Raw genomic sequence first — 20,014 nt, 5'->3', positions numbered from 1 at the left:
TAATGCGAGGGATGGGTTGCTGGGGATCCGCCGCCTTGGGTTTGCAAGGCTAGAGGCTAATTGTGTTAATGCATAGCAGATGGTTTTTACTGTATAAAATAAATAAATCCACAACAGCTGGGAGGAAATGTTACTAAAATATGTGATGACGCAGTCGTACCTTTTGATGTTCCTGAGATTTTAGCAGTGAGCTGAATCAACAATCTCAGCAGACTTTTTGTGTTCTTGTGCCACTGCTCTAAACCATTTCTGCAACATTTCAAGACTTTAATGCACTTCTTTATTAAGCACTGGAATTTAGGTTTACAAGTTCATATGTAGTAAATATCTTAATTTAACTAGCTACTTTTTAGCACATTAACATTGCTTGTTTTGCTTCTTGTACAAAGTGAGCGTGTAACCAGTAAATAGTTGCACATTTCAAAGTAGAAAAATCTATTTGACCAGTCGTGCTGCTTGCTGTACAACAAATATGAACAAATACTAAAAAATTTAGAAAAATGAAGTAAAATAGGTTTGAGCAACCAGTAAACATTTATTCTGATTCTTGCACGTTTGCAGCTGTGTGGTTGTGCTGATGAGTACAGCTGTGCAGCTGCTTGGTTTTCCAGCATAAGTAGTGTGGTTTCAGCTGTAGAGCATGTGATAGGTGATTTCACTATACACCACAATACATTTTTTGTGTGCGACACACAAAAAAAGCAAGAAAGGCTTGATGGTGAATTAGCAATCAATTAAATATTGGTTTATTGCATTGATTTTATTCATACTGACACTGTCCCAAAGTTTGGGGGTTAAGGGTTGTAATACATATTTCACTTGGACTGAAACTTTTTTTTTTTATTTCTTTTTCACTATGTCACCCTGATAAAAGTAGTAATAGTCCCAGCAGTAATAATATAAACAGTTTTCAATTATTGAATTATTTATAAGAAGAGTTGTTGGATGTATATCAGCTCAAAGGCAAAGCAAGTTCATTTGTATAGCGCATGTCATACATAAAAGCAGTTCATTGTGCTTTAGGTAATAGAATATAAGTACATTAATACATAATTTAAAGGATGTTCAAAAATCAAATCAAATAATTTAAATACATTAGAAGCATTAAACAGTCTAGATTAGGTAAAAGATGAGGTGCAGATTTAACCCACAGGCAGATCTGGAATTAAAAGTGTCTACGTTTGAAGTTTAATCTCCACTGACAGTTCTTCCTACTTTTATGCAGCGTAACAGCTAAATGCTGCTTCTCCATGTTTAGTCTGGAGTCTGGTCTGGGCATGTAAGAGCTCTGCTAGGTTTATATTCTCTGAACATATCACAGATGTATTCTGGGCCTAAACCATTCTGGGATTTGTAAATGATCAGAAGGGTTTGAAAATCTTTGCTGCGACTGACAGGAAGCCAGTGTAAAGATTTTAAACTGGTATGATGTGATCAGATCTCTTAGTCCTGGTTAAAACTCTAGCAGCCTGGATGAGCTGCAGATTTTTAATTTCCTTTGTAGGAAGTCCTGTTAAAAGACCATTACAGTAATTCAGTCTACTGGAAATGACTGCATGGATGAGTTTATCCTGGTTTTTGACTTGGTATAACAGACTAATCTCAATTGTATCCTTATTTATTAGTAGAAAAAAATCTCTCATCCACAGAGACACACAGAGTTGTGTATCATCTGCTTAACTGTGATATTGTTAATGCTCTAGAATATTGACCCAAAGGGAGCTAATGCAAGTTGAACAGAAGAGGTCCAAGAAATGACCCCGGGGGACTCTGCAAGTCACAGCTTGGATTCACAGCTGCCATTTGAAACTAAATAACTCCAGCATCTACAGGAAACAGGACCTGAGCTAGTTAAGGACACTCCAGAAAATCCAACCCAATTTTCTAGACTGTGCAATAGGATTCTGTTATCTACAGTAGCAAATGCAGTTCTGAGATCCAGTAGAACCACTGCAACATGACCAGAATCGGTATAAAAGCCAGTGTGACCTACACAACTCAATCACTGTGATTGGTTACAAATTTGAAAACAATAAATTGGTCATCAACAAGATGTTTCAGCAAAATGAGCTCACTGATTGTATTAAAATATCCAAATGGTAACGTGGGAAAATAAAATACCACTGGTTAATAAGGCCATTAAGAGAGGGTTAGTCAGATACATGTCTTGTTCTATGTGTTGCTGGAAGCTTCAAGCTTCAGGTAGCTTTCTCTACTGATTGTCCTCAAAGTGCACTGTGGGAGCACTGCTGCACTTTTCTGATTTGGGATGTAGTTTTAAGCCTTTTCACAATATCAGCTTCTTTGGCATGTTTTATATGTTTGCATGGTTGTTGGGTGTTTGCCTAAACAATTTATTCCATGGTGTGCATCATGTGAGGGAACTATAGTGGACAGTGTACCTGGGTGAAAGCCAAAAACAGAGGTGAACCACTTTATCTGCTTCTCCCCTTTTGTCCCTTTCCACTTGTTGTACAAGGTTGTGCAGTTGGTCTTTTTTTCTGTTTGGTTTTATTTTCTTTTTCTTGACCAAAACTTAGAGGTTTTTATTGTGAGGTAAACAGAGGCATGTTACAGGTTGGCAAGAATCACTTTTTGCAGGTGTGAAATACGTCTTGGTTGAATTCTCATCTGATCCTCTTGTTGCTGAAATCCCCTTTATTATGTGGGAAGTCCACAGTAGAGGTGTTTGTTGTTGAGACACCTGGTTAAAACCAATCTTAAAAACATGTTGACCCCTGTCATAGTGAGACTTGATTTTGTAATGAGGGTGGTCATGTTCTTGCATATTTTGTGGTAGTTTTTCACCACATAAGTCAGTCATATGTCAGTAGCTTGTCATTACACCTGTTTGTAAAAACAAAGTCAGATGAATATGAAAAGAAACCACTTATTTTGACTTTCAGCTTAGATGTTACCTCTAGTTTTTGTCACTGACAAATGCTTACATTCCTTGTTTTTTTCCATCAAATTTAAATGTAAATGTATGTTATCTGTTAAACTGCATGGAATTTGAACAGCTAAAGCTGAATTGACTTGTATCTGTTGTTTTAGAAAGCTGCGCTCTAGTGATGCATAAGTGCAATTGTGTAAATTCCAGATTTTCATGTCTGAACATCTTCACCATTTTTAATCAGAAAAAAAGTTTAATTTGAAATATGCTTTATTTGCATATATATGCAGGGGGTTTGCTAATATATCCACTCGACTTGTTCAAGTCTTGTTGAATAAATCAATGAATACTGTATCTGCAAACTGCAAAGTCCTAATTACCATTATATAAATTTTAAAAGTATATAATGAGGAATATTGTTTTATATCAAAAATTGAAAAGTTGTGTTTTGCTTATTCATTCATCTATTCATTCATTCACTGAGACATAAACACAAGGATACATTTAAAAAGGAAACTAGAAGTTTTTTTTTTTTTCTTTTTAAGAAAAGTTGGGCTTTAAAGTGGCCAAATTCAACCTAATTTTACAACAGTGTAACCCAACAAGCTCCTTAATATTAATAATCATACTATTAATAAAAAAAAGGCCAGTGTTATAAAAGGACATTTCAAAACAACAATTAGAAAGTAACTTTAGTAAATATTTTTTCTATTTTGGATAATTAACAAACTAAATGTCAGTTGGTTTCCATTTGATTGGGCATTAACATTGCATGACCTTTGTGTGAAAAACACTAGTCATCTCACAATTGGAACAACCAGCAAAGCCCTAGTCTAAGGTAGGAGTCTATCAGCATTACATATCTTCTACCCATCCACCCATTTTATGCCATTTGGTCATGGCACATCTTGGAAATATTTGATCCGGCCTAAGGATCGAAGGCTTGTGGTGAAAATGTTTGTGCTTTGTAGCTTGCAGCAAGACTGAGTAAACATTTTAAATGATCTAAAATGAGAATTTTGAGAAGCCAGGATTAGGGTGATGTTGCATCATCTGCTGCTTTCTAAACACTTGAACATAGTACTGCAGTAGTTTTGCTAAATGTTTCAATGTTTAGCTGCTACTTGTGGACAGTTTAAGAAGTGTGTGGAGCAATCTGAACTGGGGTCTGTTTTGGATGTATTGGTCCATTGCTGACCCTTTAGCTTTGTTCTGCTTTGGCTAATCCAGAAGCCAAATAGGACAAAGATCTACTTTGGGTTGTGTAAGTTAGCAAAACCATTTAAAACTTCAAGATGAGCAGTGGAAGATAGTGGAGGGATTTCTGATACCAGAGTACAGTGAAGACAACATGTTTGACCTGAACATAAAAACTAAAGGAAGGATATTTCTTAATTCCTGCAGCCAAACCAACAGAACTGAAAGACCAGACAAATAATGTATATAATAAATAATTATATACAAAAAAAGAGAAAATCTATAATTACGGATTTTTAAAAAAGAATGCTCTGTATTGACAAGAGGTTGTAATTTCTCCACCAACCAGATGGTGGTGGAATTACAATACATTAAGGACCGTTTGGGTAAGTAATGTAGTGTAGTAATGTAAAACTGTAACACAAACAAAAATACAATTAGAAATAAACTTTCATGAGGCATGCCCTGTATTGGCATACCTCATGAAAGTATTGTATTCACCATAAAAAAAAAAAAAATAATAAAGCACACACACACATGTATGTGTGTGTGTGTATATGTATATATGTGTATATGTATGTATGTGTGTGTGTGTGTGTGTGTGTGTGTGTGTATATATATATATATATATATATATCCCAACACTGACAATGGGAAATGCCTCCCAAGGTGGTGGACAATGAGAGTACTAAGATCCTGTGGGAGTACCAGATACAGTCCAACGAAATGGTGGTGGCCAACTAACCGGGCATGGTGATCATGGATAAACAGCAAAGGAAAGCCATAGTGATCGATGTAACGATGGAAATATCAGGACAAAGAACACGAGAAACTGGAGAAATACCAAGGACTCAAGAAAGAGCTGGAGAGAGCCTGGAAGGTAAAGGCAACAGTAGTACCAGTAGTCATCGGAGCACTGGGGGCCGTGTCCCCCACACTGGAGATGTGGCTCCAACAGATACCTGGAGAAGCATCAGACATCTCCATCCAGAAGAGTGCAGTCATAGGAACAGCTAAGATACTGTTTAAGACCCTCAAGCTCCCAGGACTCTGGCAGAGGACCTGAGCTTGAGATGAACAGCCACCCAGCCTACCCAGTAAATTAAAATCAAGCAGGAAACATCTGGCTTTTTATCACAAAATATCTGTCTAGTTTCTGTAGGGGGGGGGAAATAAACCCTAGGACATAGGAGAGTCTGCAGATTACACCGGGAGTTATGAAAGTTAGTGAATTTTACAATGCAACATTGCCTGAGTTTAACAAGCTTGTACATTAAAGGAAAACTGCATGCAGTAACCACTTGTAGAAACATCTAGAAGAGACCATCCAAATAAACCAAACACATCAAAACCTTTTTGTTATAATTTATTTGATATTTTCAAATGATTCAGTTTGTTAATATGAGACATGGATTTCTGAGGCAAGTGCACAGCATTTGTCATTAACAATAATACATTATATTCTTTGAGAACTACAACATATATACTTATAAATAAACTTTCCCTTTCAGTGAAAGAAAAAAAGGTGAAAAACTGCCAAGTCCACTGGGTGGCAGCAAAGCAGCTTACATTCTTTATAGCTTCAGTGAGCTCACCACCACAACACAAATAAATAATAAATAAATTAAGACATTTATAAGGTTCCAACACAGTAATGATTTTGACAAAACAAATTTTGATATAGTTTTAGTCAAAGTCTTATGACTAATCATTTAGTTTTAGTCATAATTTTGTTATCACAGCCATGAGTTTTAGTCATCTGGTAGATCTATTCAACTATAATATAAAGTGTAAGAGTGATTTTTCTTTTTACCCTTAAATTTCGGAAGTCACTATTTTCACCGAGTTTAAATGACTAATAAGTACTATCGCTTCTTTTTACACACAACTAAATGTGATCTGATTGGATCTCATCTGCCAGATCTCTTCATCTTCTTTTTTTTTTTTTTATTATTCGTCAGTGAACATGTCAATATATTTCCTCATATTTTTTGTCTAAAACTATTAGTCAACTAAGTTAGCACTGCTTTAACATTTAGACTTTGTCATGTGTAGTGTCTTCTCAACATCATTTCCTTCATCTTTTCTGGATCTTCATCCCGTCTCAGTCGTCGCTCTACCAGTTTATGCCCTTAACAGAGAGGGGGTAAAAATATACTATTTTAAATTCAGTTATTACTGCATAGGCTTTACATTCATGAGTTTCAGTCAGTTTTCTAATGCTAACATTAAAGCAAAGCTGTACAGTATTTGAATAATAATGAATAATAACCTACCTTTTGGACAAGAGACACTAGTCTTTTTAGAAACTCGTCTACCCTTTCCTTCGGATGTGAGGCACAGTCTCTGCAGGGGGACTAAAAGAAAACAGATGGAAATTAATCATTAATGGCTTCCAACTTCCCTCAATATTTTTATGACTCAAATTTTGAAAAAGTTGAAAACAAAAAGGGGCTGTCTCTTACCGTAGCATTCGTTCTACCAAGAAAGGTCAGTCCTTTCTTCTGCAATGGTTTAAAAGCAGTATGTTAGTTTCAAGTTTTCAAAGTTTGATCCTGACATTGTACATAAAGTTTTAGGTAATGCAACTCTCCCATCCCAGGCCATTTACTTACAGTTAAGCTACTGCCAAGGCTCCGTATAAGTTGTTTAGCTTCTTCAGAATTGAAATGAACATTCAGATTAGCTTTAAAGCATTCTAAAGCTGGCAGACTGCAGCAGTCCTGTAATACAAGAAAAGGGAAAATCAGTGTTTGTGAACAAGACATCCATCCATTGTATCACTTTGTTTTCCTCTTCAGATTTGATCACTTGAAAAATAAAGCTTCTTTATATATATTCTTTATATATTGCACACAGTACAACATTCTCTTGTTCCCCAAACTGTCTTTTTTTTTTTTTTTTTTTTTTTTTAGCAAGTACACACTTTATGGGACAGATGAGATTAACTTTAAAGTTTCTGAAAAAGATTTCCTCCCATTACTTCCATCAAAACAGTTCCAAGAAAACCTTTGTCTCATGACTTCTTCACATTTCATTTTCCAATCTCAAGCACAAATAACACTTTTACCAAAAGTGAAACTTAACCAAAAAAAAAGTTTCCACTGTTTTAACGATACCTTTTGTGAACCAAACGTGTTCTGGGCAAATTATTTCCCTCCAGAAACTCAAGTGATACTATTACACAAATTTTCCCAAGTAAAAGTAGTTTCTGTTTAGATGCTTGTGCTGCCATGTGCTACCCAGCTAGCATTACTCACATGTGTGTCAAATGAGAGATGCATATCTGTTTGGACATTTGGTTTCTTAGAGTATTTCCTTTAGAAAAACAGTATCACTTGGTTCATCACCACCTTTTTCCCCCTATTCTTGAATTTCCCCCATTGTTTTTTTTTTTTTTTTTTTTTTTTAAGTCATTCTAGTGCAATTTCTGCTTTGATGTGTCACAATACTAATTGTAGAATAGTGAACTTTGTTCTGCACTACACCCGCTCGGCATTCATTGTCATTTTTGGTGTAAGATAAGCAAATTTTATTGACTCAGTCAAATATTTTCTAGCAAAAGATTTTGAATTTGTAAGAGTGTGTCATAGCGTTGTCTGCTCCCTGCTTGATGACTAATCACATTTTACTCAACAGAAGCTGTGAGGAAAAAAATGCACAAGGCAAGCTCTTGAGGTGACTCACTTGAGGTCATTAGCTTGACAAGAAGGAGAACGAATTAGAATTTACAAGTAAAGCAACTGATCATGCTTTTTTTTTTTTTTTTTGTTTATCAAGTTCACATTTTAAATTATATGGCAGTATTTTATTGTCTAAAGTTGCAAAAAACAGTCTTTGTAGAAGATCATACTCTAGAATGCTTAAGCTATTAAGTACTAATTATGTATGTAATTAAAACATTTACATTTATATGTTTTATTTTATAGCCCAGATATTTTAGTCATTCTTTTTTTGTGGTTTCACTATGCACAGATAACCCTGGGACAATATTCATTGATTTCATTTTAACATTTGAGTTATGAAATTAAAATATGTATTTTGTGAAAAAAAAAAAAAATCTATTTTTAAGCTTGCAAATTAAGCGTTCATCATCTTTCAACTGAACTACAGCTGATTACATGAGCTTATCACCAAAAGTGTTTCCAGCTTCACACATCATTTGATGTACTCCCACAGTAACCAGCACATGACCATTAGCAGCTACACTAAGTGCGAGAATAACAACAATGAGTAAGCAACCACAATAATTAAGTGTGGAAATAAACATAATATCAATATTTTAAATACTACATGATATAATAAAGTATTTTGCTTACCTCAATGGTCAGAGGTGGAGTAGCCAGCTCAATATTCCGTTGAGTGGGCTGCAAGACAAAATTTTGAGATGTTTGTATTAAATGATTGCCATGGCCATGATGAGCAAGCAGAATAAATAGAGAAAATGTAGATTAACTGACCTGCAAGCTGTTATTAAATTGTTTTAGTTGATGCAGAAGTTCTCTTAACTTCCTTTTCTCTCTGGGTTCTCTGGGTATGTCGGTGGCCAAAGAACAAAGGCAGACTGCAAAAAGGCAAAAAACAAACAGCTTCATGTCAGTAGCAGGCACCAGTTCGCCAAAAGTTGCTTTACAAAAGATTCACTGGAGATACAGACAGTCATGTCGCTAACCCTTATATATATCCCTGAGGAAATAGGAAAACCACTCGGAACGGAGCTGGAAAGCTGCAGAATTGATGTGAGTAATTAATTTTCTTTTCCACTGGCAACCACTACGTGTATGAGAGTGTCGTCAAGCCGCGCGTGCGTGGGGCCTATAGACAACTGTGTGATTACAAAGTCACTTGTGCACAGGAAACTATAGGGAGACGGCACTTCCCATTTTCACTTTGAATCAGTGGAGCCGCATCAATACCATGTCATAGGTAGTCTTCGTAGCTGTGGTAGCGACAACCTGAATGTAGCCCGTGTAAACTTGGCCACCTACATAAACACACAAACCTTGCTACAACAACAGGAAACTCTTGTATGTTTCAGTCTTGTACCGAAACGATACATTTTTTTCTTTTATCTATACAAGAGCATGTCCAGTGTTTGGTTGATGTATTTTGTATTCAAGTTCAGCTGGTTTGGCCATTTGATGGCCATGAGCATATGAACAGACACCATGATAACCTTTCTCCTTTGGGTAGTTGGTGGGAAATCTCAGGTTGACCCCAAACACTTTGGAGGTTGTCTGGTGTGGCTTCAAATGAGTCTTGACCCCTAAGAAAATCCACAAAGGAAAGGGACTCAGAAAGAAGTAGATTAAGCAATTACCTTTTAGTAACATAAATGTCAAAAGTGGCTGTAACTGAAGTACTTTACTGAGAACTTTATACGGTGACATAACTGTGTCAGCTGACTTGTTATGTGATGCATCAGTAAGATAGAACTGCAGGTATATTTATAATTTAATCTCAAAACAATGCCATGCTTCCATGTACTCTGCAGAAAACCAGCTTTATTCTTGCAAAAAGGACAGTTCTAGCTTTGATTCTGCATTATTGGCCCAGTTTGGTATGAATGTGCATGTTGGTGCTTATCTTTTGACAGCACTGCAGGCACTAGCATTGCAGACCACAATTTAAGTTTCAACCACCATTACTCAAGTTTAGAATACAGATTTTAAAATGCATGCTTGTTACACAGCTTTGCAGCAGGTGTGGAAAGAGCAAAAACCTTTTGCTTCTTATGGCTGACAAATATAACCCGACTACATTATTCTTACATCTGTGCTGCAGGAATAAAATTCTAATTGTTGTTGAGCTCATTCCTAAAGTCGGTGGTGGGCACTTTCAGTTACATTGAGGGGCACATTCACTCTGTAGATGAGTTCTTATTGCAGTGGTAATGACTTGGAAATGTATCAACTAAAAAGTTAATAAAAATAAGCTTTACGTTGTGTTCATAAAGATTTAAGTTACACATTTTTGAAGTTTTTTTGAAAAGAGCTCAGGTGATATCACAGCTACTTGGCTGTGATATCCCTGAGAAAGTATTGCTGATTTATTTCTTAAGGAATCAGCATTTTTTCCAAAATGCAATGTATAACACACTTTGGAAATTCATCATTTTTAGTCTGTCTTGCCCCGTCAGTTTTACTACATGCGCTCACTCCACACACAATCTGCACATCCATCTTCTGCAACTGGTGGAGAGGAAGTGAGAGTGATTCTGAAAGAGAAAACCCCTCACGTCTGCTCTCTGTCAGCGTAAAGGAACAGGTGGGTGGGGACTTGGATTGGTCTGAGAGGTACATCACCTTCACACTCCAGTGTTGTCAGGAGTCCCTTCTGTGATGCTCATTCAGAAAGGAAAATGTGTCTTCAGGTAGATTTTCAATTTTCAATTCAGAAGAATTTCCTGCTGTGGCAGCGAACCCTCTTAGCCTACCTGTGGTGTGTGTGTGTGTGTGTGTGTACATGTGTGCATACCTAAAAGTCTGACTAAGCAGCTTTGTCAAAATGAGCACACTGTCAAAATGAAAACGAATTGAAAATTATCTCAGCTTCAACAGAAAAAATTACATATGTGTATATATATATATATATATATATATATATATATATAGAATAGAATAGAAATACTTTATTAATTCCTTCAGAGAGCCCTCAGGGAAATTTGGGAATATATATATATATATATATATATGTATGTGTGTGTGTGTGTGTGTGTATTTATGGTTCCAACATTTATCTGCAGCCTTTGCATTTACTAAATTGAAGTTTGCCTGTGTTCTGATTTTCTGAATTTCTACTGTTCAAATAACATGTCTTTTATACAGGGTTGTCACAAATGTGTTAAAAAATTCATACAGTAATTTACCCATGTATTACTTTATGCTAAGTAGTAAATATCTACCTGTCCTCCGTTGATATCACACACATTGTCCTTCTAGGTTGGTTGTTTTTTAATCAAAGCATTTGGTCAAGTTACTGTTTGAAGAAAGAAAAATCTCAGACTTAAAAGTAGAGCTTGAATCTATCTGAATCTGCAACTTGCAAAATGAGGAGAAATGCTGTTTGCAAAGTAACTTAAACTCTTTAACATCCCAACAGAAAGAAGATAAGGAAACATTTATTTTCATATATATAATAATAATAATAATAATTAATAGCAGTGGTTGTGATGTCATTTCACTGTTAAGATTTCCAAGTTGTAAAAAGAAGTGAATAAACACGTGTTCATGTTTGGCAGTACATACCTAGTACAATTAATAAAAATACAGTAGCTCAGGCAGATTTATACAAACATTTTTTTAATAAAGTGCATTAAAGTCAGTGATAGGTTCTAGCACAGCGTTGTCCAAACTGGGGTCCGGGAACCCCCGAGAAGGTCCCCCAAAGAGCACAGGGGGTCCCCGAGAGTTTGACCATTCAGAGCCATTGTGATTTACATGGAACTGGTGTTTTAGGAGCCTGGAAACCTATTAAACCAGATCCCAAAGTCAATAAATGGTGGTAAACAAAGTTTGCTATACTAGATTTTAACACATGTATCCTTAGTAAGAAAAAAAAGACTTAATTAAAGCCACATATAAAGCCACAACTTGTGCATCCAATCATTTTTCATCCATGCTTGGGTTTAGTGTGGTCAGTGAGCAGGTGGCGCTTCAGTAATGGAGTCTACCCTGTAACTTCAATTTTTCCTGCAACAGAATTTATAAAACGTGTATGAGAAACACCACAGAGCAGATGATTTGTTCCTATTTAAAAAAAAAAAAACAACAAAAAAAGGCTTTATGTTGTTAATTTAACTGGCTTCATCGAAGGACAGGGCGCAGCCAGCATACAGTATTTATGGTGAGAATTTTACTAAGTAAAGCATAAAAGTAAGCATGGTTTCAGCATGGGGTGGGGCAGGGGTCCATGGCTTTTTAGTATTTGCATGAACGCTGGGAACCACTGTTCTAGCACAGAGTAGGACATGAAAGTGTTAAAATTGTAATAACTAATTACACAGTACTGTGACTGTGTTTCTGTTTCAGCAGCTGAAGTGTATGTTGTTACTCTGCACCGCTCTATGGTTTAGAAGTCCAAATTCCCCACAAGGAATTCAGTCTGACATTAATTACACAATCATATATTCATTCATTTATGACTTATAGTAATCATTCTGACTTTTGTTTTCACCGTCATTCCACTTTCTTTTTTTTTATTTTTAGACCATGCACTTAAGACTTTTTGAACCCAAAGTTCAAAAAGTATTTTCTCTCTATATCCCTCATACCTGTAGCTTTCTCTGTTACTAGAGTAATTCCTCTCTTCAACTATGATAAACCAGTTGTTGACCGATGTACATTGACAATCCATAAAATTATAACCCACCTAACTCCCAGATAAAGTTAATAGCAGACAAATGACTTCAAGCCACCAAAAGAGCTCTGGCCACATAAGGTGTGAACATGTGAGGGTGTCCTACAGCGATTAGTTGGGTTTTGTGGATTGTGGGGTCATCTGGGATCGGCCTTTCCTCTGACTGATGCCATCAGATTCCATCAGACAGGGAGCTTGGAGGCTTGCTAACTACCCCAGACTTCTTGTTCTTTTAGCCCTGCCACAGCTCATATTTTGTGGTGCGCCAGTTAAAAATAAATAAATAAAGATATGCCATTCACGGTGAAAGAATGTCATATTGAAACTTTTTGGAAACTTTTCATTACATTTTGTGAAACATTCCCATTTAGACGTGTTTCTGATGCGGACTGAAGCTTTAGTTCTGGGGTAACACGTGACAAGGGTTTCTCTATGTGGTCAGGCAGAGTGTTAAACGCAGCGATAAAAGCAGCACATGCTGTCACACGGAGGTCAGGAAGTGTAACACTATATATATCTTTTGTTAACAGCCAAAACACAAAGAACAAACTTATCTATTAAAATAAGTAAGTTCTGAATAATCATGCTGATCTTTAAAAAATTAGGTTTCTTTTTTTTTTTTTTTTTTTTAATGCTGCTGGGTTGGTGTTGTACTGTGAGGTGAAACTTGGTTGCAGAAGTCATTTGCAGTTTCTGTACCTCAAAGTGTCACATCTAGAACCAGATACATAAAGCGCGTAATATGCACAAAATATGCCATATTTCTCACACACACACACACACATTTTTATCAATGAATGTAAAATGTTCAGACTATTAAAACACACATTCTCTTGGCTATTTAAGCATGCCACAGTTTTTGGAGAATTTGTGTTGCTGAGGTGGTCCTTTCCTCACCCCCAACAAGTTTAAGTAAAATCTGTGTGTTTAGGTTAGATCACTCTGTGTGTGCGTACTGTTAAAACATCAGCCGTGTGAACCAAGGGACCACTGAGGCCGTCATCGTGGGGTGTGCCGGACTCAGACCAAATTCTTAGAGTTTGTCTTGAAAACCTGCTGTTCAGGAATAAACCATAACTGCTAATGATGCAATTTTGCCACCACAGGCTCAACAAGGCCTTGAATGTATTTGTGCCACAGTTGTGTTTTTTGACAAAATGCCAGTTAAAAACAGTAACTTGTGGTTTATCTGAAAAGTTTTGTTCTCAGTTTGTTTTGTAGTCTATACCAGGTTTTTCCATTTTTTTTTTAAGGCTTCTTGAAAAAGAAAGAAAAAAGAAAATAAGTATGTCAGTTGTATTAAAAATGATCCGCCTGTAAAGTGGAAACAGGTTTCATGAATGAGCCGACTGCTTTGGCATTTATGTTTCTAAATGAAATGGTGCACAGCTGGTTTGTGGACATAAAATCCACAATAAAAATGAACCATACAACAACTCATAGCCCATACAACCTTGATAAAATGAAAGGAGATGAAAAGTCTCTTGACTAAAGTGGAATGAATGGAATAAAACACACTGTCACAGATTTCGTTGCTTCAGTGTGATGGCATTTTACAGCTGAATGTAACAGTCTTGCTTTGTTGGAAGACTTTGCTAATGAACGAGCAAACCATTTAGTTTTTCCTAGCGGAGGATGATAATTTGATCATGTGCTGCTCTAGGTTTCTAAAAGCTGTTTTCCCTGAGCTTCATGGGGAACTGGGGTCCACTGTATATTTGATCTATTTCAGGGATCTTTAAATTTATGTGCAGTAAAACTAACCTTCTCTGCTCCTACACGGGCAGATGTTTGTATTTGCATGTGATGAATCTTTCACAGTTCAAAGCAGAGAGCAGACATCGGACATATACATTTTAGTGACAGTTGAGATTTATTTAACAGATAATAAACTAGCACACAATTTTATACATTATGTCAGGAGAATGTGGGCACATGTCAGTTTGTGTTGACACATTTTGGGGGTTGGTTTCCCTTTTCCTTTTCTTTGCAACAAAACCTTAAAGTTAGAAGTTAAAGAATTAGTTTGCAGCACATTTTATCAAACCAATCTTTATTACAGACTCATACATACATATATATACATATATATCTACACATACATACATACATACATACATATATATATGTATATATATATATATATACATATACATACACACACACACACACGTACACACACGTGGACAAAATTGTTGGTACCCTTCGGTTAATGAAAGAAAAACTCACAATGATCACAGAAATAACTTAAATCTGACAAAAGTAAAAATAAATAAAAATTCTATGAAATTTACCCAATGAAAGTCAGACATTTATTTAAAAAAAATAACCTCATGAAACAGGCCTGGACAAAAATGATGGTACCCTTAACTTAATATTTAGTTGCACAGCCTTTTGAGGCAATCACTGCAATCTAACGATTCCTGTAACTGTCAGTGAGACTTCTGCACCTCTCAGCAGGTCTTTTGACCAACTCCTCATAAGCAAACTGCTCCAGTTGTCTCAGGTTTGAAGGGAGCCTTTTCCAGACGGCATGTTTCAGCTCCTTCCAAAAATGCTCAATAGGATTTAGGTCAGGGCTCATAGAAGGCCACTTTAGAATAGTCCAATGTTTTCCTCTTAGCCATTCTTGAGTGTTTTTAGTTGTGTTTTGGGTCAATGTCCTGTTATAAGACCCATGACCTGCGAGTGAGACCAAGCTTTCTGACACGGGCCAGCACATTTCTCTCTAGAATCCCTCGATAGTCTTGAGATTTCATTGTACCTGCACAGATTCAAGACACCCTGTGCCAGATGCAGTGAAGTAGCCCCAGAACATAACAGAGCCTCCTCCATGTTTCAAAGTAGGGACAGTGTTCTTTTCTTCATATCCTTCATTTTTTCTGTCTGTAAATATAGAGCTGATGTGCCTTGGCAAAAAGTTCCATTTTTATCTAATCTGTCCAGAAGCTTTGTGGCTTGTAGACCATGTAGTTTGGCAAATTCCAATCTGGCTTTTTTATTATTTGTTTTAATTTCTTTAGAAGTTTTTCTGGGCTCTTTTGTTACCGTTCGTATTATCCGTCTCTTTGATTGGTCATCAGTTTCTCTCCTGCGGCCACGTCCAGGGAGGTTGGCTACAGTCCCATGGATCTTAAATTTCTGAATAATATGTGCAACTGTAGTCACAGGAACATCAAGCTGCTTGGAGACGGTCTTATAGCCTTTACCTTTAACATGCTTGTCTATAATTTTCTTTCTAATCTCCTGAGACAACTCTTTCCTTTGCTCTGGTCCATGTTGAGTGTGGTACACACAACGACTACCTGTAGACCTATATACAGGCCCACTGACTGATTACAAGATTGTAGACGCCTGTGATGCTAATTAGTGGACACACCTTGGATTAACATGTCCCTTTGGTCACATTATTTTCAGTCTTTTCTAGGGATACCATCATTTTTGTCCAGGCCTGTTTCATGAGTTTATTTTTTTTTTAAATAATTCCGTTGAAGCATGGTTGAAAAGCAATGTCTGACTTTCATTGGTTAAATTTAATAGAATTTTTATTTATTATTACTTTTGTCAGATTTAAGGTATTTCTGTGACCATTGTGAGTTTTTCTTTCATTAACCGAAGGGTACCAACAATTTTGTTCACGTGTGAATGAGATCCAGACTTCTGAGTCATAAAACTGAGAAATATAAGAATTCCTGTTATTGTCCTCACCAGTATTAACATGTGTTACTGCCAGAAATTTAATTTCTTCGCCTTTCTTATGCTACTTTGAAAACTTTCGGACATATCTAAACAAAGTGAGTTTCTTTGTTCCTTTTTCTTGTTTATGTCTTTTATTTTTCTCTGTCTTTGTTTTCCTTTATACTAAATCTCACTATTACGCAGCCTCTGCTATCGTTGCAGATTTCTCAGCCACATTTGTTGCTCATCGGTATCATAATTTTGTTTGTCTTGTTTTGACTTGATGTCATTGTGTCATACTGTAATTACAGATTTTTGATTTTGATCTGATTTATCTGCCATTTGTTTACCTTCTTGCATTTTCTCTGCCAAATAAAATCTGTCTAAAACAAATCAAATTGTATCATTTTGTCAAATTTGTCCAATTATGAGTTGTGTTTGTGTGTGTTTTTCTGTGTGAAGAAATAATATATAGTATGATTTTTCATACTATAATATACAATATGATTTTCTCTTTTCCTACAGTAAAGGTGAAGATGCATGAACTCTTTAACATTAGATTATAGAGGGTTATATTTAAAGCTGTTACCTACTTAATTTTTATTATGTAGTTTACTTCCTACTCCCACTTGCTGTAGTATGACTTCCTACACTGCGGTCTCCCCTTTGTCAACATTTTGCATTTCCAGGTTGCGGAGTGAGTGGTTGCATGAGCGCACACGTTCCCATTTTGCAAGCAATTCTCTACGTTTTGAACAACAAGCTGTTTTAATGTGCAAAAATGTCAAATCCTTTGCTATTTTACAACTATTTACACAGACACAAGGACAAATAATTGCAGTTCTCTGTCACTGAGAAAGATGAATGCTTGATATTACCGTAAGTGTACAGGAAGAATGCAAAGAAGGCGTGGGTGGGGGATTGCCTCTTTTGGCCCTTTTCACCCATATGACAGAAGGGATGACATAGCTTGTCTGCAATGACTGCTTTTTTTTTCTTTTTTTGTTCACAGACATGTTTTAAACCAATAAATCATTGTCTTTAAATAAAAAAAAAACATCTTATATTCGGTTGATTAAAATAATTTATTTCCCTCACCTGGTGCAAAGACATATGTTTGTTTAAACTCTTATTTTTTGGTTAGAGACAGTTTATTTTAGAGTAGGGTCAAGGGGTGGGACTCCATGTCCGTTTAGCTTGTGTGAGAGAATATGATTAAGTGTGTGTGCTTCAATTTGTTTATAATAAACTTTGGGTGTACTTGTATTTTTTTTTATTATTATTTAATCAGTTTTTATCATGTAAAGCACTTTGCGCTGTTCTTATATGTTAAAAGTGCTTTATAAATAAAGTTTGATTTGAGTTAAATGAATAGCAACCTGATGTATTGGAAGCAGGATGCTGCAGAATTTAAACTGGATCTTTTCAATTTTAGAGGTTCATGAACTGCACTATTGTCCAGCCTGAAAGTGTTCTTGGAGTTAATACTGTTTAAAAAAAATATTGTAGGAATTAAAAGAAGAGTATTTTCCCCATGACTTTATAATGATTTAATCATTCCAAGCACAACTTCAATGTGTGACTAAATCACATTACAGTCATGATTTGTTTACAACTCTTTTGCTTGTGACTTATCACAATGATCTGACCCCATACATGCGACTGCACCCACAGTTTTTCTGTAAGATTGTCAAAATAAATTAGAGTCATGAAAATTTTCTGGAAATCCTGTCGCTGCAGGTTTCACATGTAGCAAGTGAAAATACAGACCTGTCTGAATGCTTTGCAGCTCTGTGCAGGCAAATTAATAACAGAAAACAGGAGCCATAATCTTACATTTGTTTAGCAGATACTTTTATCTAAAGAAGCTAAACATGTATGATTCAGTGCCCAAGGATACTTCAAAGTTGGGGATGAAATCAGTGATCTTATGATTTATAAATGAGTTCTCTATCTCCTGAGCTACAGCTACCCTAACAGTGAAAATAAGCATTAAGTTGTGTGGTATTCTGCAAGTGCGATATCAAAACCAAAACTAAGCACACTGTAATTTACTGAAGAGTTAGATTAGACTTCATTAGATTTAATTTGTGTTTAACCTTCCTTGTGTTAGGGTTGGCACCGGCCCGTTTTTCGGTTTTAAATGAGTAAAAGAACCACATAAATATGTCTGTTGTACAGAGGCTTTTTGACTTTGTCTGAAACCTCTATATCATAAAAAATAATAAAAAAAAAGGTCTCATTTATAAAACACTCTTGTTGAAATATTAATTTTTGGGTTGTTAGGTTTGGTTTTGACCCAGTTGTAAAAATAAGATTATAAAGCAACAATTAGAGCCAAAACTAACATCATAAGTAAACTGTCATCCAACACCGTGACAGCCTGCTCCTCTCTCAATCATTTGAGCTTTAGAGGATTCTCTTTTTACATTGTTTTCCTGTAAACAAAAACAAAATTAACAAAGCTGGTCACGTCCAGCGGTCAGTATGGATGGTGACTTGCAGAGTGCAGCATGCAAAAAGGAGAAGAACATTTTCACTGAGACAAGTTCAGGATATTTTTGGGTGAAATAAGCAAAAATGCTAAACAGATGAATGACTTTCTGAGAAGGAAGACAACATGGAGTATCATCCAGAAGACACATATGGTGAGTATGATTCACTGTTATTGAAGTTGCTACACCCAGAAAGATTAAAATCCAAAGAATGTAAAATCTGTTGGAGATCAGCACCTCCAACAGATTTGTAATGACCCCTGGAATTACAAGGTTTGCCTTTACAAGAGTCAGTTACATCAAGACATGTTTTGAGCTATTTAAGCCAACCTCAGTAAAAAAAAGAGTCATCCATGCTTTGAAACTGAAGAAAAAAGTGCTGAAAAACCCACTTTTTGGCCTTTTTCTTGAAGCAAATGTATATAGGTTCATAATGACCTGTAACACCAGAGATGTTACTATAGTTAATGATATTAAGAAGAACCTCAGTAAGAGACACGTAACAACAACCTTTTATTTGTTTGTCCTGGATGCCCACACCAAAAACATTAAAATAAATATTTTCACGAATAAGGAAGTCTAACCAGGTAAAAACTGACCCATAACACCCAAGACCCATAGAGTTAGTAACAGAAAGCTAACCCAAGAGGAAGGTCATGTCAACACAAAGCACTGATCATTAATGCATATTATTCTGAGAGGTGTTTATTTTAGTTTTTTTTTTTTTTTTTTTTAAGTTACCAGCTGATTTAAGTTATTTTCTAAATCTGTATCTCTAAGAGAGTCTTTTACTTCGAACACTGGTGATGCACGTTGGTTTACCGTAAGCATTGGTGAATAACAAATTTTTTTCCCTCTCCCCCTCACAGTTGCACACACCTGATCTGCTCCAAGCCTTTAACCGAGGTGATTGGTTATAAACGAATCGTCCCTCAACAGGTTAGGGGCCAAAATGTGTGGCACTTGAGTAAGTCAGGTGTGTAGCAAGAGTGGGAGTGTTTATCCCTCACTCTTGAAAGTGTTAATAAAGTTTCTTCTGTATTAATAAGATAAGGGACAAAAAAAAGTTTAAATAAAACTTAAACAAAGATAGAAATGGAAGACCTGCACTGCATCTTCAGTGACCAAATACAGATTACAAAACCAGACTTAAAAGGAGTTTTAAAGTTATTGCTGCCCAATTTGTAGACTTATAGCTAAAATGTAATAGTTTACATACAAATGTAAAGATTAAAAGAGCAAACGTACCATTGCTGCAGCTGTTCTTTGCTTCTTCGAAGTGCAATGACAGTTATGTGTTTGTCTTGAACTTATCTTACTCAAAGGGGGCTTGTGAAAATAGGTTGCCTACATAATTATGACACATCCTTGACATTTAAGAGTTAATAATCTA

Source organism: Melanotaenia boesemani, chromosome 7 (assembly GCF_017639745.1).
Source record: "Melanotaenia boesemani isolate fMelBoe1 chromosome 7, fMelBoe1.pri, whole genome shotgun sequence".
Classification (NCBI taxonomy): Eukaryota; Metazoa; Chordata; class Actinopteri; order Atheriniformes; family Melanotaeniidae; genus Melanotaenia; species Melanotaenia boesemani.
This window is presented reverse-complemented; position numbering follows the sequence as displayed.